The sequence below is a fragment of the Dromaius novaehollandiae genome, chromosome 6, assembly GCF_036370855.1.
Source record: "Dromaius novaehollandiae isolate bDroNov1 chromosome 6, bDroNov1.hap1, whole genome shotgun sequence".
In the NCBI taxonomy this organism is placed as follows: Eukaryota; Metazoa; Chordata; class Aves; order Casuariiformes; family Dromaiidae; genus Dromaius; species Dromaius novaehollandiae.
The window spans coordinates 47,104,190-47,132,105 of NC_088103.1; the positions used below are offsets into that span (position 1 = coordinate 47,104,190).

At 45.9% G+C, this 27,916-nt stretch overlaps 1 long non-coding RNA gene across 2 annotated transcripts; it reads left to right on the plus strand.

Annotated features, from left to right (window-relative positions):
• The first annotated feature begins 1,738 nt into the window (after nucleotides 1-1,738).
• Nucleotides 1,739-27,898, plus strand: LOC135328769 (uncharacterized). 2 transcript variants are annotated; one of them, XR_010389807.1, is made up of 3 exons: nucleotides 1,739-2,534; nucleotides 15,687-15,785; nucleotides 25,126-27,898. It is a non-coding gene; the product is annotated as an uncharacterized LOC135328769 (long non-coding RNA). The 2 variants fall into 2 exon arrangements; XR_010389808.1 differs by lacking the exon at nucleotides 25,126-27,898 and adding an exon at nucleotides 18,384-19,293.
• Nucleotides 27,899-27,916: the final 18 nt, after the last annotated feature.

Consider the following 27,916-nt stretch of genomic DNA (forward strand, 5'->3'; position numbering starts at 1 on the left):
TAGGATTTGACTGATGTGTCCTTGCACGCCGCAGCTCTAAATGCATTATAATGTATTATAAATATCTGTCTCATCCGCAGAGCAGCACGTGCTCCCCGCGCCGAGCGCCTGCCTTCCCGCCGGCTCCCTCGGCATCCGCCGCGACGTGGGACGGGCCAGCGAGGCCCCGGCGAGGATGCGAGGAGCCCCAGATGCCGGAGAAACACAGCCACGCTGCGGGGATTGCGCCTGGGACACGTAAAAACCAACGTTTCAGTTTATGGGCTGCCTGGCACCTCGCATGTGGGGTTTGATGCCCTAGGAAATGAGAATAACCTAAACCTGGAAGACTTTCATGAAGGTTTTCCAACTCTAAAGCATTTTTCAAAGTGTAAAATCAAAGGTACATCAAGAAAAAAGGAAAAGCTTTTCTCGGCAGTGTTTTTCTCAGCTTAAATCCTACCAACACGAAATTATTGATTGGAAAACCCGGGTAGCGAAACGCTCCCGCGTTCCAGGTAGGTTGGGATGAGCTGTCGGTGCGCTACACCCCTCTTCGGCTAACAGAGCCTACCAGACCGGCATCAAAACAGGTGCGGACAAACACCTAAAAATACACAGTGCAATAGAAAATTGGAAAGACTCTGTTAAAAAGGATGGATTTGTCACTGTCTCTAAGCACGTGGATTCACATCTGCAGCAAAATGTCAGCATGGGTCCCAGATGTTACACAAAAGTCAGGTTTTGGTTGTAGTCCTGCAAACTTCTCTCTTTAATACTTTTTTGTTTTTTAAGGCATATATAAGATGGGAAGGGTTCGAACCTAAGGAAAAATCCCCGTGTGTTATAACTACTCGTGGCAAAGCAGAAGCGAAGCCCCGCACCTCTAAGGCGATGCTGTGCCGGGTGGTGCTGGACCAGCCCTGGACGTGCCCTGCGCTCTGCCGCGGACGACACGTTATCAGCTCCCTGCTCCGGCAAGGCGCAGGCTTAAATGGGTGAAACGCTGCTAAAATATTGATTACTCGGCGCGATAAAAATCCCGGAGGAAAAAGTACTTTTGTCCTGGTACAATCCCTGGGAAATTTTGCACTGACAGGCTTGTTTAATGACATTACCATGAAAAAGAATTGATGTTTGCTGAAAATGAAGATATGCTTTTATTCCGCTCTCAACTTTGGCCTCCAGAGAACTAATTTACCGAGACATACTTTTTCTTGTATTTAAGACCACTGGAGCACACACTTTACATTAGACATTCTGATCTGGGTTAATGACGGCTCCGGTAAAATTTTCATATGTGAATTTATTTTTCCTAGCGATCCAATTTTCTGCTCGGATTCTATTAGCATATTTAATGGGAAGAATAGTCGATTCCTGTTTGTTTCAAGGCACAGCAGGAACTCGGGAAAAGCGGACCGACTGCTTCTCAAAGTTGCCTTTGGACGTGAGAGCTACTGCATGTGCGGCTTCCCGAGCACCCGTGCGCTGCTCCAGCGCGGTGCTGTGTTTTTAGGCTCCTCACTGAAAGGTTAATTGTCTCTAAAATTGCTTGCACATGGGCCGAGCTGAAAGCCCACATGCTTATTTTACTTTCCTTTCAAGCTGAAGTGTGCGAAGGATCAAAACGTCCAAATTGTTTATCTCAGGTTGCACTCTGGAAGTGGCTCGCGACCACCTCAAGGAGTCTTTCTGGACTAAACCCTGTTAGAGGAGCTTTAATTTATACCGCCGAGAGTGGAAAAGCAAGATTAGTGACCAGTTTCATCTGAGCAACACAGGACCACGTGGAACGCTTTTGAAACACGTGTTCGGAAAAAGCAATCCTTATTTGCGCCCAGATGTGCGATCCCCCAGCTGCAGCCCGGGGAAGCTGGGCACAGGGCTCTGCTCACCAGGAGCCTAAGAGCTCCTCTGTAAAAACGATCCTCCGTCTCCTCCTAGACCCTGCAGTCATTGCTAGACCTGGAAAAGCCGGAGAGTTCAGATTTGAACATGTGGATTTTTTCAGAATGAAAGAGAGAGAGAAATAGATTATTTCGGCTATAGATTTTCTGGCTCCTTTTGAGACTGCAGAGGATGCCGATTTACCCAAATCACGGCAACGTTTGGGGAAGCAGCATGCACTCCCACGGTTTTGCAAAGAGGAGGTGGGGAAGGTCTCGCGACTCGGCGGCAGCCTCTGGCACTGCTCCCCGTCCCGAACTCGGCGTGGTTTGCTAAGTCACCATCGAAGACGAACGGCGTGGGAAATGGTGAAGGAGGACGTTAGTCTGTAAATTTTTCTTTTTAACACATATATTTCTTATCAGGCAGCTCTTTCAAATCCTGTTTCGGAAAAGCGTCGCAAGCTTGGTATTTGAAAAGAACTCTCTTGGTTTTTTTTTTTCTTCATCTTGAATTTGTGTGTGTCATGGAAAAAAGTTTTGTGACGTCCCTGGCCGCCTGCCCTCTCACGGGACTTTGGTTCAGCGCTGCATCTGCTAGTTCTGCTTTCCAATCTCCAGCTGCTAAATCCCGTACTGCTGGCTGGCGATGCTGCCGCAGGGTCGCAGGTAGGACTGATTTAGGAACTGATGCCGTAATCTGTTACGTTCTCCTGCGTGTTCTTGAACACGCTTTTCTCTCTTCTCTTTCATGTGCTCGGTACCTCCTAGCATCAGACCCTGGCTCACCCACTCCCATCTACTTTAGAATTGAATCATGACCCTACAAATATTAAATCACCATATTCTGCAAGAATTATGTGAAATACTAGACCTTGTCTCCGTTTTGATTGTTTACAGATGTTGGGGCTGTCCTGGAGAAACAGTCAGTGTCTTGACTCATCCTAAAAAATGTTCAACATCTGTGCAAGCACTTTAAGATGTGATATATTTCAGGTTATTAGCACCACATGTCTCCTCCCTCCCCTTCTTATTTATTGACTTGTTTATTTTTCCTTGCTCTCTAAGATAGCGTAAGAGTTAAGCTGCTTGGTGTCTGAAATTTTACGTTTTTCAGCCACATAATGAATTCTCACTCCCGCCAATTATGCGACTTCTCTGTTTATCAGTACGTTGTTTCACCTTTTGTTCCAAGCAGTTGTTCTGCTCACAAAATAGCTCCATTATCTGTGCATTTGCCTGTTTGCTGTAATGAAGACAACTGGATTCGTAATAGTCTATTAAATGGTCTATTAAATAATGTAGTTGCTGGAGGGACCCTGGTAATACTGTATGGAGTGACAGGGTAATAATTCTGTGATTCAGATGTTGCATGGATTTCCTTTCTATTACAGCTGTTTGAAACATTTTCTTGGGAGTTTTCATAAATCTTTCTACTTCTCAGCTGGCCTGCAGCCAGCAGGGATCCGCTCTTTCTACTAGAACCCGAGATATTCGGCAGATAAGGGAAGTTCTTTACTGCTGGAAGCCTTAGTCCGTTATCGGGTTTAAGGACTGCTAGGTACAGAAAATACTCTCCCTAGACTGGTCACCTGCCGAAGCTAAAATCACAGTGTCGATTGCAGGAGGTATAAATTTGCATCAGCCCCCATGAGCAAAGATGTGTATTTACTTCACCAGATGCGAGAGCAGAACTGGTCCGCTGATGCTGATCTGTGAATATCTATGAGCAGCTATTATCTGCATTATGGTTTCAACCAAAAATGCATCTCCATATAGCAGGTGCCTTAAAAACTTGCTAAGAGACAGTCTCAGGGCTTATAAGGTTTTGGCATTAAGTATGGGTGTGAGGCAGAGTTTTATAAGGTTGGACTTGATGTACGGAATGCATAAGTGACTCACCCACGATCACACGAGACACCTATGTTGAAGCAGGGCCTGGAAAGTGTGTTTCCTGAAAGTATGTCCCTTAATTCACACTCCAAGGCTTTAAGATGGAGACTTAATTTCCCTTTAAAAACTTGATCTCAAAGGCAGGCAAATGGTCCCGCTGAGACTATGGTTTAAGCATTTTTCTGAGCTAGGGATTAATGCGCTACCTTGTCATCTACAGTGGAGCCAGTTGTTAGACATCACTGCACTTAGTTTAAAAAGTGCACGCTACTGAAAGCCTTTGGAAAGGTTTTGTCTGTTTGTTAGTTTACAGAAATGAATAGTTTTCACTTTCCCTGAGTTCTTCTGTTTTTCTCCTCCAATACTGCCATATTGCATTTACGCTTCCATTTATGCGTTCTTACCCCAAACTGTCATCACGATAAAGGCCAATAGGGAGCTTGTATAACAAAATGTTTTCAGGACAAGTGCTCACTCTTCATTGGAAGATGGACTTTTGCTCGTGGCCCGTAACGAACAGTACCAATTACAGCACTCCCTCTCCTTCCTGTCCAATAAGTGCACGCGATCGTTGTGCATTAAAAATACTTGGAACGAGATGGCAGCGATGGTGAAGGCAGCTCTGTTTGAAGTGTTTCTGTTCTGAAGACTTTTTAGCAACGTGGCTGTGTTTTATATCACTAACAGTTAGCCAATTATTTTGTTCGCTGCCCTTTGAATTGAACGAGAGATAACTGCTCTGGCTTGGTCGTATTTTGATCCAATTAAAGTTAAATTGGACACTCTCTCGCTACCGTATGGTCTTTCTCAGTGTTTTGAAGACAGCTTTCTGTCATGCTGTTTCTGAACTCAAAGCTGTTCAGCAGGTCACTTCACTTTAAGGGCAAGAACTTGTTTCTAGCCCAACTTTGGCATGCTGCGAGTGACTCTGTGCTCTCTTTGCATGGCGAAGGAGCGTGACAGTGGTGTTTTTGTTGTGTCTTTTCCATAGTTGGATGACTTGACGGCATTATTCCTTTTTGCCATTGGGTTTTGATCTGTTCCGTAACATTCAAGAGGGAAGGTGGTTCCAGAGCGGGTGTGAACAGGTGCCTCTGTACCGTCGTACATCTTTCCAGGTGAACCATCTGTGGTGAACCATCTAGGTGAACCAGTTGCCCTCTGGGTCTCATTTCCGTAGTACTCCTCAGCCCAGGAAATACAGCAGCGTTGGGCTACTGGGAGAGCCGAGACCCCGTGGATGACCGCCTTCAACTGTCCTCACTGTTTACAGTCCTGATTCTTCCTATCGCAATCCTTTTGCTTGTCGTCTAAAAACCAGTGTGCCTTTTCAACTCTGTCGCTTTTTTCCCCTCACTTGCCTTAAGAAATAATTTGGCTGTTTCTCTGATACCTCCATATACTAAGATTACCACCATATACTAAGATATTGCTTTTGTTTAGACGTTGTAATGATGGTTCAACACCTAATCTGCTTCAGTACTTTTGCTTTGGCACTATGGTGTGCTCTGTCTGCTCTGCAGTGCCCATTTTTAGTACGTTCAGAACTTTCTGGTGAAGTTAAAATTCAAAATGCTGCTGGCTCTAGGGACCAGCAACCTTCAAAAGCATTACAGTTCTGTCCTGTGCTGGGCTTGCACTAAATTGCTAATGTACACATACTTTAAGAGAACAGAAGCTCAAAAATGACAATCTGGGAGTGATATCTTCAGAATTTCAGGTCAACACTTTTTCTTGCTAAGTGCACATGAACTCAGCTCAAGGACAGTCCACTCCTCACTAATGTGGTTCACACTGGACATGGTCAAAAGCTTTACATCATCCTTATGATAGCAGCTTTACAGTTACATATTTCAAGCATTGTACTTGCAAAAATCCAGTGTATACTGAGAACGAGGTTGTGTGTTAGGAGCCAGGAAACAAATGCATTCTGTGGTTAAGATAGGGTGAGATTTAATTTGGAGAAAATGTTGGCTGTGCTGGAGTTGGTTACCTAGAATTCGTTTGCAGTATTGTTTCAGTTGGCAACCACATTTCCCTGTGCCATCAACCACATATAATCATCCTACGGATCTAAACCACAATTGCTCTAGTTGCTTCCTTAACCTTACTGGATATCTGTAAATGAATTATTTGGCAAGGATAGGTGCAGCCAGTGCAGCTATCTTTCAGAAAGGGCATCTTTTGAAAGACTATTTGAAATGGTTCTGATAAATTCAAAGTTTGAAGGTCTGTTTGTTTTCTTTCCATCTTAAAATTATAAAATAATAGACTATTCTGAGTTTGTAGGAGGAGTTTGCCTACCCTGTTGCCATCATCAGGGAGATGGCAAATAGACTAACAAAAGTCATATGTTTCACTGATATCCAGTATGTTGTACAATGTCCTGCTTCCTATCTTCAGCAAATCTCTAAATGTAGAGATGAGATAGCGGAAAGATTACAACCCGTATTGAGAATCTGTGTGTGTGGTTGCTTTCCATTTGGCTGTATGTGTATGAATACTTTACCCAAAATTATCTGAGCATTTTCACCTACCATTTCTCCTGCCAATACGGAGATATGGTGAAGTGCTCGACTTCCGTTTCTCCATAACTGTGGCATATTGTAATTTGGTCACTTTGGGTGTTTTCAGCCAGTGGTCTGAAGTTTGTGTCAGGGTGCTCCTATATCCTTTGACATGGTGCCTGGGGACGTGGGGTGGGTGTTCGGGGAGCTTTCTGGTGAAACGTCTATTATATGGACCACTGGCTGCAGCGGGATGGGTTTGGCCCCAGAGGTTACTCTTGGATCCTGTAAGTTTTTCTCACCTGGCCGTTATCAAGGACAAAGGCAGAGGATGAGCTGAACGTAAGACGTTTTTGCTAGCATTGAAAATGTGCCCTTTCTAACGTAACTGGTAATTTTTGTGTCAGTTAAAGAGATGAGATCCTTATTTCCCTGAACATCTCGAATGGATGTGAAAGCAACACTTTGCTTCGTCTGATTTACGAGTAAGTGCTGCCATTGCCAGTAGATTATCTGCAGTGACGATGGGTTTTTGTTTGGCACCGTGAAGACACGCTACCGAAGCCTGTTTCTCTCTCTTCTCCTCCTCCAGAAGATTTGTGCGTGCTGGCAGACATGACAAGCTTTCTTTTTTGGCTGGGCAGGGAACGGAAAGGGTTTGTGCTACTGTACGCATGAGCCACCAGAAGTGTATCAGCTTTCCTCGAGGCTGCCACTTGTTTAGGATTTGCCTCAGTCCAGCAGTCCCTGGGAGGGAACTTTATTGCCATGGCAGATCATGAAACTGGATCACTTATTCCCTCACCAGTTTGCCTCGCTTGCATTTCTGACAGTTAGTAAAGCTCTAAGTGCGTCTCCAAGTTGTGTTAGCTTAGTTTTAGGTGGTATTTGGCATCGAGGGCTGGTCGAGAGGCACCCTATCATTTGATTTTCTTTCTTTTTCTTTCTTTCTTTCTTTCTTTCTTTCTTTCTTTCTTTCTTTCTGTATCTATTTCTTTGTAGATTTTCTGTTGCCCCAAAGCCAGACAGTTTAATCTTTCGTTGTCAGGCTTGTCTTACTATGTAGTGTCTACATAAATGGTAGTTTCTTGTGGTTCTGGAGTGCTCTATCAGCTCTCCGAGCGCCTGGCGTCTGCGTGTGCGTCCGGGTTGTCGTATGGGCCCTCCTGACCCGCAGGCACGTTCTCAGGGCACGTCAGCGGCGGTGATGCTGCTGCTGCGCACCGAGTGCTCGGCTGCCCAGCCACGGAGGTCCCCTCACCCTGGGGACGTCCTGAGCGCACGGTGCCGCTCCAGGGTGCTGCGGTACCGACGGGCAACTAAATCACTGGGAGCTAAAGCTGTTCCTCCCGCCGGGCGAGTTGTCTCTGCCTGCAGCGGGCTCCCAGGAGCGACCCCGCAGCGGAGCGGCAAGGGGGTCCTCCTGGAAACGCCGGCCGTGCCTAACGCAGCGGCGGCAGCCCCAAAAAACGCGAGTCTGCAGCGTGCGGCGATGGCCACGGGATGGCAGCACGGGCATGACCGTAGCGCGGCACATCCATTTCGCACCGCGAACCCCTCGCCCTGCAGCGGCCGGGGATGCGCCGCACGCTTACCGGCTAACGAGCTCGAGCTGGGTTACGACCGCCCAATAATTCGGCGTATTTTTTTTCCACGATTGCATCCAGAGCTTTTGTTTAAATCCGCTGTTAAGATACACCCTTAGTAAACAACCCGCAGACTTAAGGCTTATGGGAAAATGCTGCCGTGAGGATAAAATTGACCTGACAAAGTCCCAGTGTGCGGTCAAAATATCCATTTTCTGAGTGGGTGAAACCGGGTTTTAGAGCTTATACTTGTGCTCTTGCAACTAAATTAAGTCATGAAAGAGGATAATACAATGCACCATCATTTTAAAGTAATTTAATCACGAAAACTAAAAATTTGGAAGCAAACAGATATTTTACTTAATAGAAACCATCTGCACTGTACAGTAGGCAAATTGTATAAAAATGAATAAAACTGTCTCTGGAGGAAAATGACTCAGGCACCAGCTTATATAATGAAGATGTATATGTGCCTTTTAGCATTTGCGTTGTCTATTAGACGAGGTAAATCGCAGCACTAGTGTAAGTGAAACAGCTACTAATTTTATTACCGTCATATGAGTGATGGCAAAGGCAGTAATAGAGGGGCTGCGTGTTGGACAGGGCTCGCTCCGGACCCTAAAGAGCTATTGTGCGTTGGAGCGGCCCGCGGAGGGAGTTGGGCCGAGCTAAGGAGGACTTGCATGGCTTTCCCGGCAGCCTTTCTCCTTGGAGAAGCCGGGCAGAGGAGCCTCCAACCCTCCCCTCAGCCCGGCCCGATGCATTTATTCGGCGCAGGGATGTTCTTCTTCTCCCGCGGCCGCTGCCGGCGTCTCTCTCTCTTCCCCCTGCTGCTGACGGACAGTCCTCTGTACTGCTCAAAATATTTCCTTGTTCCCCTTCAGCAGCTTTCCTAAATGATCACAAATAATATGAATTATTCAATTGTAGGGCCGTAATACCCCGCGCCTGGTCTGCTTTTAAAACGAAGTTTGTAAGAGCCACTCTCGGCCGCTGAGATTTAACACTCGGATTAAACGTGCCCGGCGTTAAAAGCTTTGTCCTATTTCTCCCCGCTCCAGGACAACATCTGTTTAGAAAAGCAGAGCGCGAGAATGTTCTGACACAACATTTTTTACCGCAAAGGGGAAACCCACCCTCCCGGTGACATTTGTGCCTGGGCTTCTCGGCTGGCATTTTAAAGGATTGGTGCACGAGGCAAAGCCGTGCAACGCGAAAGCAGATTTATTTTCCCTTCCCGACGAGTAAGGGGGTGAAAGCAGAATCCGTCTCCACTTGCATATTAAGCGTATTTGGCAACGGGAACATCTCGCATTAACAAATATGTAAAGTAAAAATACGTCCCAAAAGATTAAGACTTCTGCGGATTTCAAACAAATGAGATGCGGTTTCCTACGCTGATGTCCCCCCTCTCTGCGTCGCTCGCCGCTGTTGTGGCACCACCGCGGTGCGAACGCGCCGCCCCCGGAAAGGCTGCGGGAAGGGGCCTCAGCGCCCGCTTGAGTTTTTATTTTTATTTTTCAAAAGCAGGCTGCTTTCAGTGAAAAAGGGCGATAACTGAGATCTACTAAAGGCGGATGGGATGCAAAACCTTATGGATTTTTAATTAAAAATACGGTCTTTTATGTGCTGCTAAACCACAGGCACAAATAGCAGTTTATCTTTTGTCATTTGGCGATAACATTAAGGAAAACACGGTACTTCACGGTGTACAAACTCCTGTAATCCGAAAACACAAAGGAAAGGGCCCTGGGATGAAGACATTTATTTTCCTCTTGCTCCCCTGTACCATGGTTTATTCGGTTTCCTATGATTTGTGCCAGGACAAAGCGCGTCCTATAAATAAAAAACTTAAACCAGCGGTAAAGTGCAATGATAATAAGAATCAAGGAGCATATTAAAAAAACCGGTGAGCAAAGAGGATTGGGCTGGTATTTTTTGCAGACGCCGGTGGCTTTGCAAGACGCGGGTGGGCTGCGGTGGAGGAGGCGTTGGGGGCCCGGCCGCACGGCCCCCCCCGGCCCCGCCGGCTCCGCGGTCCCTTATCCACACGATGGCACTCTTCAGCTTCCGAAGGCCGGTGCCCAACGCCGCCCGCTTCGCCCGAAACGCGGCTTTCCCCGCCGCGAGCCCAGGGAACGCGCGCCGGGGCCGTCGCTGGGGATGCAGAACTTCAAACTTCTCCGTCGGGGCTCGGCCGGCAGCACCCGGGGCCAGCGCTGCTATTCGGGCAGCAGATGCCGGTGCATTTTCCAGCGAGTTTCACATCATTTTACTGCTGGAAAAAAAAAATGGCCTTAGCGTCGGCAGGCGGGACGGCGGCTGAACGGGCACGGAGCTCGCCAAGCCTCAGCCGTGGCCCTCGTGGCGACGGTGCTGCTGTCGGAGCCGTGCTGCCGGAGCTGGGCCAAGCCTTGCAGAGCTGCGCCCAGCTCGCTCCTAAAAAGTGAGCAGTGCCAGGCTGCTGCATTGCAAAACGGGGCAACCGCTGCAAACGTCACAAAAAGGCCAAATCTCTGCCCCCCGTGTCATACCCGGGAATGGCTCCTGAAGACCAGGTGTCTTGCAGTGTGCCGAAACCTGTTAAAAAGTCGGGATGTCCGCAGGCAGAAGACCTCCTTCCCTGTTTTCCAGGGTTCCCACCCCCCCCAGGTGTTTCTGCCGGGCGGGGGGTTGCAGGCTGCGGGGTCCCGCGTCCACCGCGGCCGAGCACCGGCGCGAGGAGCACGGGTGCTGTTAAGAGCAGTCGGGGAGGGAGAGCTCAGAGCTGCGCTCAACTGCGTCTTTTGCAAACTGCCAAGCTGGGGTTAGAGGGCATTCTCAAGAGAGTGTCCAAAATCAACACGATTATCTCGATTATTAATATTTGCATTGGCAGAACTACTGTATATTTGTGTGTAGAAACACAGTCCCTCCGCTGCTTATTGCCACACGGCCGTGGCGCCTGGTGAGGAGCAGCTAATCCGTCTAAATGGCGGAAGATCTTATTTTTTTGCTTTTTCAGAAATGGCAGGACAGTCTAATCTGCAATCTGTGTTAGCAGTTGGCTAAGGGCCCCTCTTTTGGGTCAAATCCTGACATTCACCCCAGAGCGAGATACAGGGAGCCCTGTGCGGATAGTCCACAAAAATGCTCTATTTGGTGCTTGAAAGGACAAAGGGGGCCTGTGTTTTACAGGGCCGTAGCAGAGCTGTTGCATACTCGAGCCGCACTCTGGGGTACCACCGGGCGCCTTATCCTCTCCCTTTCCCATCCGCAACCGCTCGATCTTTGCACAAACTTAGTCCCGTGTCATGCCCGGCTCTCTCCTTATTACGTCTTATTGTTAACGGGGATAAGAAATCACATCGTTTTGTGACCAGAGAGTCAGAAATGCTCTAAGTCGCTGGAAGAAACAATAGTTAATGTGCATAAGAAGTTAGCGCTGCATCAATATGAAGTTATTTACAGGGCTTTTATTTCCCTATTAGTTAGAAGGGGGAATGCGGCAGGGACTCTTCACTGCAATCACTAGATATCTCTAGAGGTCACCTGCGTTTTCGGTTACATGTATTGCAAAGGGAGCATAATTTATTCCAGTTAATTTTGGATTTGAGGAGCAAAGATGCACACGCTATTAATCCGGCAAGTCTAAAATGTTGGGGGGGGGGCTGTGTTGGGGGTGTTTTCCTCTGCTCCCGATGTCTCCGTTGCAGAGGGCAGGTTGTGAGCTGGTTTGGGGAGCGGCACTGATCTTTCACTTAGAAAATGCAGAATGTTCAATGAATGGCAAAAGTGCTTTTAAAAGGGGCTCGTGGAACACTTTGAAAATATTAATTAGTGTGTTGAAGCATTCTGCATAGCATATCATAGTAAAACTGCTCCAGGGGGTTGCTTGGAATGAATTATTAATACGAATCCCTCTCTCCCTGATGCTTCACACCCTGATTTTATGGGACTTGGCGTGGGTTGGGGTGTCTATTAGATTCACTTATTGCCTGTTTAGTGGGAGTACTCTGTAGACGGCATCAAAAGGTCACTTTTTTTCCAGAATCCCAAATTTTAATCAGGAAAAAGGCTAGATTGCCCAAAATGTGAAAGGCAAGCTATTGAAAAAAAAAAGAAAGAAAAAATAATCTCACCACAAAGCCCTGATTAAAATTGTATCCTTGCCATGCAGCATAAAACGGGACCGTATCCAGACTTCATGGTCCCTGCGACCCAGGGGCCAAACTCTTTCCGGCGTGTGGCCACCGGTTTGCACCGAATTTGCTGCATGACACAGGCACGTGCAAACCTCACCGGCCAGCACGTCCGGATGAGTCCGAGAAGGGCATTTTGGCTAAAACTGTTGCTGTAACACATTCGTGCTTCTTTCAAATACCATCGGCTGCCCCGTACCACGAGTACCGAACTCATTAAATTCACCGCGTGCGGCTGCTTTTCCCCTCTTGGCTTGCAACAGCTCAAAGTTGAACCTGTTAACCTAACACCACCGGAGAAGTGGTGTGCTTAAGAAAAAAATTGTTTTTCAGCTGGTCAGGTCTGTTTTGATGATGTCCCTTGTGTACAAACATAAACAAATCCATAAAGTAATTTGACTTTTAATTCATACTTGGGTTATGGAAGCACTTGTATTTGTTATGGCTGTTGGATGGAATTACAAAGGGTTTTGAGGGTCCAGTCTTCATTTTAACAAGCGAAGACGTACAAAACCCGATGGTTTACAAAACAGGGGCACCTAAAACGCTGTGATTCTCAAAGGACTAAGGATCGTGGCAAAAGAAATTTGTTTTTCTAGTCCTCGAAGGCAGGGTGAGAGTGAACTTTGGGCTGGATGTGCTGGCGCTGCACACACGGTGGTCCCACCATCCCCAGTCCCAACAGTGAGCAAGTTGGCTGGGAGGGAAGGGAACGCAATATCAGGCGTTCTTCCCATAAAATGTGGAGAAAAAAAAAGCACACGGATAAGGAAAGAGTTTATTTCTGCATCTGAAAATAGGTGCTTAAAAATAGATCTGTGTGTCGTATTTGAAAGTCTGAGAAGATGGTGCATTCAGGCTTTCTGGGGAAGAAGAAAAGGGAGAGAAAAAAGGGAAAGCTCCTCACAAACAGCACTGACACTCTTGAAACGGGAAGGTTGTAGTTTATTTATGATGTTAAGAACTTCAGTTACCATCATCATTTTAAAAAGCAAATCACAGAGCGGTAAACGCCAAGGAGATTATTAATAAAATCTAGTTTTTTAGAAAAAGGTGAAAGACAGCACGCAACATCAGAGTCTTGCAGGCAGCATAAATCTGCATCATCTGCAAAAGTTCGAGGTGGAATATTTTACCATTTTGCCGTGCTTCCCACGAGTGCTGCCAGCCCGGGTCTTAGCCGGGATTTCGTGTTGATGACAGCTCGCTGCAATTACGACAGAAGCTGCCCCTCCGCATCAGCCATCTTCTACTTCTAAGAAAAGGAGCAGATATTTCGTTTGTTTAAGAAAAGCAACCCTGAGACCTAACTGTGGTTTTGGAGTTAAGACGGTGATGGATTTTTCTGAGGAAGGGATCATCTTACGGTTTCTCTAGTTGTGAGTGTGACTGGCTCTGTGCAATGTGTCTGTCTTCTTCTTCTTCTTCTTCTTCTTCTTCTTTCTTTTTTTTTGTTCCAGAGGAGAAAGGTTGCCAACTGATTAATATTTTAAACATGTAGACAACCTGCAGACCTTGCTGCTCAGACTCGGATTTCTTCCTTATCCCTCCCCAAAAATGGTTTTGCTGCTAGAATTTCATACTCCCAGGTGAAACATAATTATTTATTCACTTTATTTCATCAAAATTAAGCACAAATGATAATAAAAAGAGTTCAGCAAGCAGTTAAAACAATATCACATGTAATCTCTGTGGAGTTTGGTTAAGATTTCAGCTTCTCGCTTAAAATTATGTGGGTCAGCCTTATGATGTGGGCAATGAATAGGAAAATACACTACACTGCAGGATCTGAATTTCATCTCTCCGGTAACGTTTAGCGTAGCAAAGTACGAGATGCCAATTTAGGAGTTTAATATGTGCACCAGGTACCGCAAAGCAACTTGTAGCGTGTTATGGTTTGGTCCTCTGAATAATTTATGGGGCTTTATTTTTATTTATTGTTCAGATGAGGATTTAAATATTCCATATTCTCATTTGAAAGCGTAAGCTGAGAAATTGAAAGTTTGCTGTTCGGTGAGAGAGATAAAGGAGCTGAGAAAAGAACTTTTGATGGCCCCTCTGCCCCGGCCGAGCCCCAAATCCACAGTTGCTTTTTTCCTACCTAAAATTCCACCTGTAATTTTGCTTTTGGAAGCCGCTGGTCACTGCTGCTCTGAAGACGGGTGTGACGGCGTGGACTGGGCTCACTTTCCAAGACTGTCTATCTGCCTGTGTACCATGGACCAAATTTAGCCCCTAGGTACGTCCGTGGAGATCTGGAGCGCTCCATCAGCAAGCGAAGAGCCTCTCCAGAATGGCACCGGTGCAACTGGGAACACTGGTGGCTCCTCAGAAAAAAAACACCTTGTTGCCCTCTTTCGCTCTGAAAAATTCTGCATTAAAACTCCCCGTAGGGCCCATTTCTCCTCCCATCACCGTTGTTTCACTGCAGCTACTTTTGATTTATACCTACACGACCGCTTTTGATTAGTTTAAATGAGCTCTGAAACCAGCCTTAAATTATGATCCTTCACCATCATTTTGCCTCTCTTCCTCTCATCCCAGGCTGAGCGTATGTCCGAGTCCGATCTTGCATCGGTGATATGCTTATAGGGAGTAACGTATAGACTAAAACAGCCATGGCAGATACGTACACCCATTCGTTTCAGTGGCAATATGATCAATCCTGTTTTACAAATAAGGCAGGAATAGAGGACTTCTGCATATTCAGAGTCCTGCCAGAAAGCCGCTGGCACAAAATGTGCTGTGCATACGCTACGTGAGATACCTACAGAAAAACGCCCTTCGCCAGTGAGTGCTAAGGAGACGTGTGCTTCGGAAAAGATGCTCTGAAAGATGTTCCATGGAGCTCCAAAGAGCAAAATCCAGGCAAAATTTGAAAGCATTCGCACCTATAAAAACACACTGGGGGTGGTGGAAAAACTTGTTAAACTTGTTAGAGGTTCTCCACCTGTTTCAGCATCTTGCGAGTCTGCCTTTTCCTCCCGGTCCTCTGTGACGTTCGAAATCTCGTTACCAACTTTTAGCGCTTTTCTCGAGATTAATGGCTGGCTTAGGTGCATTCAACCTGGGCCTACCTGAAATTTCCAGCTGTAATCAAGCTGGATGTGTATTCCTTCTAGTGGTAAAATCTGCATCTTAAATATTTGCGGAGACGCACACATCTGTTGTAAAACCACAGATGTGTGTCTCTACAGATATATATACTTCAGTGTGATATACTATGTTTTATAATTAAAATTTTATTGAATTTTAATATAAAAACAAATTCATACATTAAAAATTAAGTAGAGAACAAACATGTGCGGTACCAGGAGGATACAAGATGTGGTACAGTAGGACAACAACATCTGACCCATAAAAACCACCCTGCTTTAGTTCTAAAATACCTTTGTGGCTAGGAGATTAGTGTGCTATATTATTGAGGTTCCCATATCTCGGAAAAAAATACCATTTTGTCACCTTCTTTCAGGAGGAACGAAGCAGCTTTTAAAGGCCTTTTTTTACACATTTGAAAGCAAATGGATTTAGACATAACAAGCATGGTCTCACACCAAGCAGAAGAAGTATTATTTATACTATCCAGGTAACATTTTTGAATGGACTGAGTGGGTACCAAGAGCGCACAATATAACATGTTCCTTCCAATTGCAGAGACCGCTTACGCCAGAGGACCCGGGAGTTCTCGGATCAAGAACCAACCCAGCCTTTGCTTGCAACCCTTGGACAGCCAAAACCCTCCAGCAGACCGAGGTAAGAGGTGACTTTGCATAAAGCAACATACTCTCCTTTGGACACACAATAAGTGCATCCTATTTGAGGGATCCCGAGTACTTTACTAACGAGTTTTAATCTTCACGTCACCTTTGGGGGTGAAGTATGGTGGAAAGGAATGACCCGCCCACGGTCGCGCAGGAAGCCTGTATACGAGAGCAGCGACAAGCAGGCGACTTCTATCTGCCATGTCCACGTTTTGCTCCCGTCGCTGGGATCGCTTTCTCCTGGCGCAGCACCACTGATGAAAAGCAAACCACAGCATAGCACGTATGCAAATACGGGAGAGAAAATAGTACTGAAATATTTGAATATTGTTACATAAAGGGGTGATATGCCTTTGCCTTGAACGCTGTATTCATTTCCATTTCAAAAAAAGATACAGCTGAAATATAAAAAGTTCACAGACGGTTGATGGAAATGATTAGACGCAGGGCTGGATTTGTGCATGATGAGAGGCTGTCAAGATTGGAAGATGAGTTTTGTGGCTAACAAGAATGAAAATGATAGAGAGATATCAAATAGCGAATAGCACTCAGAAAGTTGTTGAGGATACCTTTTTTCCCCGTTCTGCTGATGCAAGAATACGGGACTGTCCAAAGGCAGCCAAGGGGACCCTATCTCAGGCTGGTAGAGAGACAGGCATTTTGCAGACGGGAGGTGTGGGACTTATCCCTGCAAGAGTTCCCAAAGTTTGGGGCGCTGAGGGTTTAAAAAATAAGCAATTAGAAAGTTGCATGCGAGTAAGGATATTTGCATGAGATGAGGTGAAGCTAAGGGCTATATAATCTCATTCTCCAGAGCTTTTGCCATTAACCGCTGGGAGTGGAGAAGATGCTCCCAGGAGCTGCGTGATCCCTCTGCAGTATCCCCTTGACCCTTTCCAAGGCTTTTGGGAGCCGTTGGGACTCATCCCGCACCACCAGCCCTCTCCTCTGCCCCTGCCTTGCCTCCCTGAGGAGCAGGATGGGCCCAGCTCTGCCCCAGGTGCACACCAGAGAAGGTGCACATCAACCGACGTTACAGGCAAATGCAGCTTCTGCTCTTACTGTAGCTGCTCCAGACTAGGAATTTGGAACAAGAGACCTTCTTAGGAAATGCCCACATGCACATGCACATGCACATGCACATGCACATGCACATGCACATGCACCATGAACTTGGTGTGACTCAGCTCCTTCAACTTTTAACACACTTCCCCCAATTAAGCCATGCAGGGCTCGCACTTAAATAGCTGTCCGCAGCTGCTGCAAATTGATTTATCCCCTGATGACAGCCAGGGCTGCTGACCAAATTGCTGGAGAGAAAAGAGTTCTTTAATTTAGGTGGTGTTTTCTTTCTGACTTTTTCCTTTTTGTACTGACTTTAACTTACTTTTGCTTTAGGATTAATTCGATATTGCAAATATAACATATATCACAATGTATATCTCGGCTCCATTTGGCATAAATAATATATTTTTTTTCCTGTTTCTTAAATGGATGAATTGAAATACGATTTTATTGAAGGAGATGAAACCTTTTTTGTGAGAAAAAGGATTTTTGAGGAGACTGCTAAGACATCCCAATGTTACAGATATATTTTTAGTAGCATCTTGTTCTTTGAGCTCTGAAAATTTACTGAAATGGTGGTTTCGAGATTGGAAATGACATATTTATTCAGTCTATGAAAAGATGATGGCTTCTATCTGGTGAAAAAGTGGTATTTTCCTCTGCTCGTACATATACTTTGTTAATCTGCAAACTCAACAATACATCTCAGCATGCGGCTGAGTTATATACCATTTACAGTTTATATAAAATCTTGCAGCCCATCCAGCATAAACCTATGATGAAAGATTGTATTATACACGATAATCTATAGCTCTCTCAAATGATCGCTTTATGACTGTGCATACAAAGGACGTACTCCTTGCTTATTTTTGGTTTAGGAAAAAAAAAAACCCTACAGTAATGATTAATAGCAAGTGTCAGGAATTTGTTTTGGAGAGGGACTGTCTTTATGTTATCACATGTGCCATTAACCCGGCAGGAGGATATTGATTATACACAAATTTAACTGTGCTTGCAGTTATTTCATGGGAAAGGATCACCAAAAAGAGTTAAAACCCACGTTTCAGAAGTAAGAGATCTAGGGATATCTTTCTAGTGAGTTTACAGCAAAATAATATATAGATTAGAAGAAAGACGCACCCAGAATTTCTGTGCTAATTGTACTAGATGTCGCTGATATCCAGTATATATTTAACATTCTTCTGCTACCAAACTGTACGAAGAAAAAGAAAATTTCTAACACATTTTGCTAACTCAGAATAACCAAAAAAAAAAAAAATCTGTATTAATTTTCAGGTAGCTCGAGAGCTCGAGATGTCTTTGGGCGGGTGCAGCGGGTGCGGGAGGCTGCTGTTGCGCCGCTTCTCCGCGGTGCTGGTGCTGCCCCTGCTGCCGCTCCGGGCACTGGTTCCTCTCCGCGTTTCCAGTCCAGCTTCCCATTCGGGTGCTTTTCCCCCACGTAATCTCTTAGCTGGATGCCAGCATTTGTAGAAGATGCTAATTGTATTTTGCTCTGTTTCTAAAGCTGTTCCAGTGCTGAAACCTGCAGTCTAGTGATGGACACACAGCTTCTTCCTTTGGTTCTTCCGCATCCAGCTTTGCTATACGTTTTGGGATCTGGAAAGGGAAGATGATCCTCCCAGTTATGCTAATGCTTTTATTCTGACCTTACGTTTCACTTGACTTTCTGGAAAATTCACCTTAGTGGCTTGGTCTCAGCCCAGGCAGTCTTTTTTTTATTTATTTTTTTGTCTTTTTTTAAATCATGCCTGAGAAAACACCTGCTGAGCTATCTGAGAGCCTTCAAGAAAAACATTATAGCGGTTAATAGAAAATAACAACCTTTACGCAGCTTTTTTTATATCAGCTTGTAAAATTTAATAGAGGGATTCATCCTACTGTAGATTTTTTTTTTCCTAAAAACCCCAGATAACATTATCATTTCCGTTCGGTTCATAGGTTCTCTTTTTTAAGTAATGTGTGCCAGAATTGACAGTATTTTTATTTAGATGGTGAGTTGTGCCCATTAAACTCTACAGCACTCATCCAATGGCAAACTTATTTTCTCAAAGGGTTTAGAAAAACTTGAAATCCCGCATTATGTTGCTCCCACGGGCTGGCCTTACTTGTTTTGCGAGGCTTGGAGGCATTTTTGACGCTGCTAAGAATAAATGCAGCTACTTTTTTGACGATAAATAAATTAAAGATGGTTGATTTCGCCTATCACACATTTGTTTTCTCTGCTTCCATGAGGGACTGTAGTCTGTTTATGATTTTCTCATAATTTTGAGAGACTTACGCTTAGTGACAAATTCTCCCCCCTCGGTGGTACAAGAAGGATGGAGGAGAAAGGCAAAGTTCTTGGGAGCCTGCCGATGACGGCGTGCCTGCAGGGAAGGGACCCTTTTAGGATTCTCAGTGGTTTGGACTGGTTTCTGACAAGATATTTGCGTAATTAGAGCATGTAATTCCACAACAACGTAAATACAAAGAAGCAGGAACAAAGGAAAAAATCCCAGAAAAGCAAAAATGAGTAGGTTGCTAGGAAGGACTAGATTCAGGCCTGGCGAGGTTTCCAGGTTGCAAGCTCGGGTGGTTTCGCCCCAGCAGCTGGTGGTGGCCGCCCGATCTCCAGCACGACAGTTGAAGCCAAAGCCAGGTTTTCCACCAAAACTGCGTGGAGATGAGAGAGATGCTCGCACCATGCTTTGGTGATGGCAGCACGGCATCCCATTCGTTGTATCCTGAACCGTTCATCCTGGGCAGCAGTATTTTAAAATAAAGCAGAAAGTTGGGGATGGCGGTGACCAGCCTGAAAGACCACCATGAATTGTGCTTTAGAGAGTAATTCAACAATATTCAGTGTAAGACTGGGCAGTTGTCCGTGTTTTGAACTCAGTACTTACTTAAAATTAATGCTCTGCGGCTTTATGAGGCTTTGCATTTATACCCGGTTATACAAAACTTTCCTATTGTTTCAGAGTTTCAGATAATTCGAAGATCAGCGAAGGAAGGGTAGCGTTGCCGGTATGTTGTTCAGGCTGTGGTTTGGCAAGGAAAAATCCAAACAAAAAGAGCAATTACTCAGCATCATCATCAAAAGTGAGGTTATCAAGGTCAAGGAAAAGTTTTATTTTAAAAATACATATGGCTGAGGAGTGGAAAACAAACAGTGACAGTGCTGAATGCAACGTATTGTTTCTGCAGACGGTCAGTCGCCAGGAACCGATCCCGAATGACAGCGGTAGGTCCAAGACGTGGCTGTACACATAATTTCAGTCACATTATATATGACCAGTGGGAATGAGGATGTTCCAGCTTTCTGTCTCCGGGCGTATTTCTATCATGCCCATCACTGCCGTGTCTGGTGTGTGAGATCTAATCAAGCGCGTTGCGTTAAAGCAAGGAAATAGGGTGAGCAATAGCCAAGCCAGTGGGGCATACCCAGACAATCAGACCAGGCCAATCATCCTGAACTGAGACCTGATAAACTACAAGAAGTGCAGAAATGTAATTTCTTCCTTCCTCGCCAGCGAGGTGAAGCCTTTGTGCACGCGTGCCTGCGCGACTCCGTACAGCACCGGGCAGGCGAGAGGAGCGGGGACGGACTGAGCCCTTCCTGCGGCGACCCGCGCCGGGCGGGCATCACCGGCGGGAAGATCCCTGCATATTGCCCGGATCCAGCCAGCACGGAGTTTCGTCGGGTTTGCAAAGGGCTTTCCGCCGCGTAGCTGCCGAGCGGCGAGCCCCCCGGGCGCTGGGGCGTGGGTGCCGGGGACCGCCGCGCACCGCCCGGGCGGGAATCGTGAGTGGCTGTGGACCGGGCAGGGGGAGCGGAGCGGCTGCAGCCTCTTGGCCACACTGAGACACCCTGCGCAACGAGGCAGGTCATGAACAAGAGGGACTACGCGGAGATGTAATTAGAAATGACTGACAGGCCGCGTTGCTCCTTCTCGGAGAGGATGAAAGGAAAACAGTGAGCGCAGGAAGGCCGGCTGGGTCGGATTCCGCAGAAACGGGTGTTTCCAGCTCAAAGTTACGGAAAAAAAATCTCATAGGTAGTGGTATCGAAAGGAAATAAAGAGTAAGGTGGAGGAGAAATTGGAGTAGAAGCAATGCCTTTTGCCTCGCATTGGGTCGCCGGGCGACCGGCAGAAGCTCGGGCTGGCTGCAGCAAACGAGATGATAGGCAGCCTGGGCGCTTTGGACATCTGCTGATGCTGCCTACCCCCCAAAAAGAAAAATTGGAGTAGGCAAGAGACATGATTCTCGCTGTTGCAAATGAAACCGGTCCTTATCAGCTCAACTCAGTCTTCAAGTCGTCGGACACGTTTTGAAATAGTGAGGAACGAGGCGCCCGGGCGGTCTGGGCAGCGCGTGCAGACCGGGACGAGGCCGCGGGGAGCAAGCAGGGGATGCGCGTCTGCTGATCCAGCCTGCAGCGAGCGCCTTGCCTGGCATCACGCAGAGGCGATAAGTTTGTGATGACCTAAATTCATCTGAAAAAGAGAGCTACTGATTTATATATTCAGGTCAATAGCACTTTCCCCAGGTTTCAATAATCGGATCAATTATCTGAATCCAATAAAATCTTATTAAAGAAATTCAGAATTATCTTTAAAATAGCTGGCCTTGTAGTCCCTGAGTAGGTTACAAAAACTGCTATGAAGAATTACTGTGACCTACTTTCTGGGCGGTACAGATATCATTATCATATCAGAGGTGCAGCATGATAAGCATAGATGACTTCCATCTCTTATTGAAGATAGTTTGGGAAATGATGAACAGGAAACTTTAATCTAGGTCTCCAAATTAATTTTTTTCCACAAATATCACTTGAAATTAAAAAAGTCAGAGCAGAGTACAAGAAAAAGAATCGGTACATAAAATAGCCAACAGCCTCGTGAACATTTTACAGCAAGTGGGGTAGGCATGAGTTCCTGTCACTGCAGATCACATAGGCTTGTTTACATCTGGACAAAGTGTAAAACGCAGCCGCTCCGGTCTAGGTAGGCTTTGCACCGCCTTTCTGCACATGTAAATGGTGACTTGAATTGCACGGCAGCGGAGAATCAGGACTTGTAAGAGCTAATGGAAAAACTTTCAGCCTGGTTTCCATCGGGTGAGATGTTTGGGTATTATACTGCTTTTGAGGAAACAGCTTGCTAAAATTTGTCTGGAAACACTTCCTTGCATTTGCAAGCTGGCTGCCTGCAGATGTTCACGGGGAAGGATGCTCCTGCAGATGTGCACGGGGAAGGATGCTCCTGCAGATGTGCATGGAGAAGGATGCTCCTGCAGATGTGCATGGGGAAGGATGCGCCTGCAGACACACATGGGGAAGGATGCTCCTGCAGATGTGCATGGGGAAGGATGCTCCTGCAGACACACATGGGGAAGGATGCTCCTGCAGATGTGCACAGGGAAGGATGCTCCTGCAGACACACATGGGGAAGGATGCTCCTGCAGACGTGCACGGGAAGGATGCTCCTGCAGATGTGCATGGGGAAGGATGCTCCTGCAGATGCACACAGGGAAGGATGCCCCTGTGGGCCCAGCTCTCCCAGCCGGGCTCAGCTCTGTGAGACAGGCGCTTCTTGTGCCTTTCACACATTTGAAACCAGCCTTGCTGCACGTTTACAAACTGTGTTTGCTTGAGCCGTATCCTCAGTCGTGCCAGGGCTCAAGGCTGGGCCTGCTCAAGGCAAGGTGGGCGTTTTAGCTGCGATTGCAGCAGATCCGGCTTCCAGACGCGTTTGCAGCCACCCGTGTGTCACGCAGGCTGCTGGGACTGCTCCCTCCCCAGCAAGACACCGCCTTCCCCCCCGCAAAGACACGCAGCCGTGCCCCGCTCCGGGCGGCTGCCGGCGGGGATTAGCAGGGCTCCGGCAGGAACATCAAAGCGGGCGGCGGGGGCTCGGCGGGGCCGGGCTCCATCCCCGGCCCGGCCCCGGTGTGATGGAGGGCCGCGGCGTTTGCATCCCGTCATCAGCAACGCAGCGGGCTGCATCCCGCTCGGCGAGCGCCGGACCCGCGGTCCCCGCCGGGGGTGCGTGGCCCCCTCCGCGTGCGGGGGGGCTTTGATCCCCTCCGCGAGCCAGCGGCAGGGCGTGCGGCTCCGGGCAGGCTCCCCATCTCCATGCAGCACCGGCAGCCTGCGTGCCGCCGCCCCACATCAAGGCAGGGCCGACCGGCCGGCGCTTTAATTAGGAGGCTGAAATTATAATATTACGTTAAAGAACAAAGAGCCTCCAAAGGAAAAAAAATGCGTGCCGCCTATCTGACAAAGATAAATTGGATTATTCAAAATATTCCTGATGAAATGTTACATTTTGCAACTAATTATCAATCTGTTTTATCTCCAGACCAGCTGGGCATTTTTGTGCATGCAAGACCTGCCTTACCAATGATCTTAAGATGTCACTGTAGCGTTTACATCTTTTATTTCAAGATTTAAATAACTAGGAAGTAGCTAATGTAATTCACTGCTGAGAAGAAAGGCTGGTTAGTTGAATGCTTTCCAAAGTGATCTTCTCCTAATGAACTTCTTTGGACTGTGAGTAATGAGGCTTTATTCAAATAATGTTTAAGAAAGGTTTCCTATAATGCAATTTTTAGAGAAGGAGCAGTATTTAATACATTTAAAATATCTTTATTAATCCTATATTGCCTCATGTAGCATTAAAGCATTGTGAAAATTTGGCATTGTTCTTTCTGAATGCCGCTTTCAAGATTAACAGGTTCTGGTTGCAACGGAGCTGTAGAAATCAGGCAATTAGCTCATAAATGCTCGGTGATACCTTACAAATTACAGCCTGACATGATTGCAACGCCATTTTGCTGTTAAAGCAGGTATTGTTTAAGTGTATTTATATATCATGGTAGTACATAACTCACTTGATCCCTAGTCGGATAGCACACCTGCCTGCATACAGCGTGCTTTGCTGCCTCCATTACAACTTGCCATTAGGGACAACTACGTTCAGATTAATCTACCGGTGGTGTCATGAAATTTTCTTTTGTGTGCGATTTCATGGTAGTTTTGAACTGGAATAAGAGCAAAATCTCAGCCGGGCTCCTTTAAACAGCAAGTTTCTGCAATATTTTGCGTTCTACCTTGCGGGCCTTACGAAGCGAAGAGTCTGGGGCAGCTGTTCTGGCGAATGCACATCGCTTTTATGGGACTGAGCGGAAGGGGTGGCCAAAAAATATTTTTTAAAAATATTCTTCTCTCCCATTAGCGACGCAGAGCAAAGTCCTGGTGCTCTGACCCACGTGTAGATCATGGCCCTGCCCACGTACGGAGGCAGAGGGTTGAGAAGGTCCCTGGCCGCGTGAGAAAGGCCGGCAAGGTACAGCGGTTTGCGACGTGCAAGGACACGAGCTTTGCTTCCAGTCTACTTGAGCTGGACTAGGGCTGGTTTCCTGGAGCTGGGTCAGCAGCGTGGAGAGTTCAGCCTATAGCACACGGGATAAAACACCATTGGCTCACCATCTTTTCCGCTTTTCTACAGAATAAATTGCGTCCCAACTAGCCGTGTTAACCATTCACAGCAGCTTCCACTCTGTTATACAAACAAACGCTTCCTGCCTTTTTAATCAGGGCCTTCCTCAAGCTGCTCATTAGCTTGTGTCTTCCTGGGCGAGATCAAGAGCTGAGCCTGCAAAGCGGCGGCCACCTCCGCAGAGGGGCTCAGCGCGCTCGGCCCCTCCTGCAACTCCTACCAGCTGGGTGGGCAGCATCCAGCAGGATTTGGCCCTTGCTTTGCGCAAAAATCTCTCCCAGTTTAAATGTTTCATAATGTATGTTTAAATAGTCACAGCTAGCACAGAACTTTGATGAGGCAAAGGGGTAATTGGATTTTCTTGTTCTATAATTAAAAAGGTATATATTACATCCACATTAATACCAAAAGAGTTCATCATGATCAATGTTATTACAACGAATACCAAAGGATTTAACAGTGATTGGCCACTTAGTTTAAAGGGTACCTGAAATCATTAAATTGTTTGCTGGAGGGCTTATGAAGGCCTATTGGATCGCCAGTGACTAAATTTTTTTTACTCCTGGCCTGCAGTGCAAGGTTTACTCTTACAGCGCGGGAGCAACAGGGTGATCATTTTCCTTTATTATTCCCTTATTGACTTCCAGTTAATTTTAATCTTTGTCTTAAGTGACCTCTATTAAGCATGCCATGTATCTGATTACACTGGCAAGGTTGAGACCAGAAGATGACCTATTGCACCGTGTCAATTGTCCTTCACAGAAGCCCTTACCGTTAATCAACAGCGGGAGATTAAAGATCAGAGCTACTACCAGTCTGCAGTGCATTTGGTGGTTCCTCTGCCTTTCCACCCATGCACATGTCCCAGCCTAGAAGGGGCAACGCCGAGCGGAAGGTAAGCTCCTCGGACCAGACTCCGCTAAAGTCTTGGAAGGGAGCAGCTTTCGAGGTGAGGTTACTTGAGCAAAATCCCGCAGCTGCAGTTTGGAAATGGAAGCAGATAAAGCTCGTCTAGAAGAACGATCCATGTCATTAAACTCAATAAACTTTGCATCTACCCTTCTACTTAACTGGAAGTGATGGTTGCTCTACATCTTATTTTGAAGGAGAAGGCTCATTCGCTTCTTCAGCAACACGACTGTCTGTGCAGACCTCGAGTCGCCTGCTCGGGCAGCACGGGGCTTTGCAGCAGGGCCTGGATGCTCTGGCTGGAAGCGCTGGGGCTGGTCTTCACCAGGCCGTGCGCTTCGCACGGGGCGTTCGCAGTCCACCTTCCCGCAGAAGTGAAACGGAGACCGTCAGAACGAGTGACGCACTGGGGATGTGCGATTTTTAAAGACGCCAACTTGTTGCAATCAAACCCAGTTTTTGTCACAGTGTACGGTAACGCCGTTTGGCTGGTGGTTATTTTTCTGCTGTGTTTCACCTCACTACTCGCAGCCACCGCAGCACTAGAGCGATTCCAGAGAACCTTTTTTACTGTCATGTAGCAAACACAGAAAACGTACGGTATGAACAAATGAAAACAATATTGCCACCTCAGCTTACTGCCCTCGCTCTCGTATTAATAACCATAAGTGAAACTTCATACAACACTGATGTTTGAAATCTTATTTTAGAAACAACACTCTGCTTCTACTAAGCAGACAGTTCCCTTCCTCTCTCTCTTGGCTCAGCACGTTTTCAGCCAGCTTCCAAAAAAGTCGTTGCAATGTGGAAGCGTTTTCCTGCAGAAATTTGCAGAGGCAGCAAGCAGAATGGATTGAAGGATTCATGAAAATATATTTCTTTCATCCTTAATACTTTCTCCGTGTGAATCATGATATTGAAAAATTGTCAGGTCCTCAGAAGAGAGGTTATTTATCAATAATCAGGAGAACTTCGGTTGCTTGTGTGCCCAAATATTACTTCCTTTTATTTAAACAAAATAGCTGGCTTTGCAGGTATCTTGTCATTGACAAATGTTTTATTGACCTAAGTTGTTGTTCTGTGGGCTTTTAAAGAAAGTTCTCAAGCTTATCCAAAAAATGCATGTTTTTAGCTCTTCTAAAGAGCTTTTGCTTTCACAATAATCATATTGCTCTTCAGCTCTTTGGATACGCTTACTAGACCATAAGACGCAGGTAGCTGGGTTTGTTGCCTCCGTTGCAGGTGAGCGTGCGAACATTTTCCTTGGCGGAACTGGAAAATGTTCCTGAGCGTTGGAACCCGTGGGGATGATAAATAGCCACGTCAGTATTTAACACTAGCCGAAAGCATTTGAGACCAGATTGAACTAATTTTACTAGTAGTTAGGGTAATTAAATGTTTTCACCAGGATGGAAAGTCATGGTTTGATTTTTGAAGTAATTTGCTTGACAAATATCAGATGTTAAAATAATTACAGCTTAACCATTTATATTTAATCTCAAGTGGACCTGTGAAAACAAGCTTCTAAATTATATCAGATTCATACATTAATTGACTCATAGATTTTGGGACCAACGGGGACTGTTATGGTCGTCCAGTCTGGCCTCCTGCCTATGCGGTCATGGAATGCCACCAAGTAATTTGTGTTTTCAACTCACAACCTCTGTTTTAGAAGAAATCCCTGCAAATTGAAAAGCTTGCAGTGAATTCATAGCATTTGTAATCTTATTCGATAGAAAATCTGTAACGATGCAGAAGTTCTGGTTGAGCTTGGAAAGATAAGGCTTGCACAGGTATTATGTTTATGGAGATGTTCCCCAAACTTTTGCAGCCCTGTTGAGTGATTTTTGGTACTGCTAACGTGGCAAGCATCAGATTGGCCCCACTCTTAGAGATAAAATGAGGCACCCGGTGATATTCTAACAACGCTGCAGGAACTACCTTTGTCTCAAATCCACGCTCTGGTTTCCCTGTTCACCCAGTGTGATGATCGCTCTGTTGCGTTATTTTCCGGGTGTGTCAGTCACAGGACAATTTTGACTTGAAACTGAGGTTTGACACGGTTGTTTGTCAGACACCTGTTATAATGAACCTAGGCAAATAATTTACAGCATTACTGTTAGGAAACTCAAATTGGTAGTTATAAATTGCAGGATTTTATTCTTCTGATATAGAATGCTATATCTTTCATGCTGTAAATCGCAGTGGTTCCAATTGGCTAAGTCATAAATTGTTTGTACAGTTACAATTTTGGTAAAAACATAATGTGAATTTTATTGCGTTTGAATCTCTTGCTGCATTTTTGAAACTTTATAAAGCAAAAATTCTGAAATTATTGAAAGCTATGTATAGATTGTGCCTAGAAGAAAACAGGTATTACTACATGTAGATAAAAATGTACCACTTTCTCCCTGAATATATTTGTTATTGCAGTTTAAAAAATATCACCTCTCATATGCTAGTAACCTTATGTACATTACTTCACCTCTTCTGATCTACAGAGACAAAAAACCTGTTAGCGTCCTTGAAGTTAAACAGGAAAGTGACTTAGTGTAAAGTCAGAAATGACCCTAATGGGGTCCTACGTGTTCTAAACTGGCTCTGGATATATTGAATTAATAAATACATTGGTAAGAGAACAAAT